Below are 705 nucleotides of genomic sequence, written 5' to 3' on the forward strand. Positions count from 1 at the left end.
CATCATCATCGTCATCGTCGTCATCGTCGTCATCGTCATCGTCATCATCATCATTATCATCATCATCATCAACATCAACGTCATCTTAATCATTGTCATCATCATCAGCATCATCAGCATCATCGTCACCGTCATTATCATTGCCTTTTGAGAATTTTGCGTCTTTTCATTGCTCCTACATAAGACGTATCTCTTTTAAGTTTTATGTCATGTTACGAAGTTCTTATTCGCCCACCACCCTCGGAATACTCTACTCAGTGTATCAATGGATTAGGGTGAGTTTTATCTTCAGAACATTCAAAACCGGAACAAAAAAAACTGCAAATTATTCACAAACATCCAGTCAACATCATGGTGGTTGGAGTGAGCACTAGTGATGGCGACGTTATGCCTCTTCCTACACGGACGCAGACTCAACACGGAGGCATACACCTGGAGGAGGTAGTGCTGCCCTTGGTCAAGAAGGTGGCTGCTGGAAGACCATATGCACCATGCTACAAAAACAGGAGAACCCAGCCATGGCTATCAGACAATTTCTGCGACTATATCATCCCTAACATCTGGTCATCTAACTCCACAGACTGAAGCCCCCTTGTTTATTATCTGTGGGGAGCAGTTGAGCAGGAGACCAACGAATCTCCTTGTAACACCAAAGATGAACTGGTAACTTTAGTAAATATATTTGTTAAAATGAGATGTCAGTGT

This window comes from Octopus bimaculoides, chromosome 6, assembly GCF_001194135.2.
Source record: "Octopus bimaculoides isolate UCB-OBI-ISO-001 chromosome 6, ASM119413v2, whole genome shotgun sequence".
In the NCBI taxonomy this organism is placed as follows: domain Eukaryota; kingdom Metazoa; phylum Mollusca; class Cephalopoda; order Octopoda; family Octopodidae; genus Octopus; species Octopus bimaculoides.